Here is a 327-nt window from a genome sequence, read left to right as displayed (position 1 = left end):
CTTGTCATCCGAAGTACACACAGACTGGCCCCTCCGGTGGAGTGCTGATATCCCAGAAGAGGGAGCAGACTCCTCGGGGGCAAATTCCAGACAAAAGCGGTCCCCGAAGGCCAGGCGGTTCCCTCCGGCGCTCTTGGCGACCCTACCCAAGCAAAAGGTGGAGGGGCCTGTGGGTGCGGTCCAGGGTGCCGGCAAACCCCGGAGAGTATCCTGGGCTGTCGGCCCGAGGCTGCGGTCCACGGAAGAGGCAGCTGGGAGATGAGCCGGCAGGTGCGGGCGGACAGGTGCGGCGCACCTGAGTATATGTAGGGCGTCGGGGGCGCGCCC

Source organism: Carlito syrichta, unplaced genomic scaffold (genome assembly GCF_000164805.1).
Source record: "Carlito syrichta isolate Samal-C Ts95f unplaced genomic scaffold, Tarsius_syrichta-2.0.1 Scaffold304770, whole genome shotgun sequence".
NCBI classification, from domain to species: Eukaryota; Metazoa; Chordata; class Mammalia; order Primates; family Tarsiidae; genus Carlito; species Carlito syrichta.
Note: the sequence above shows the minus strand (reverse complement) of the source record.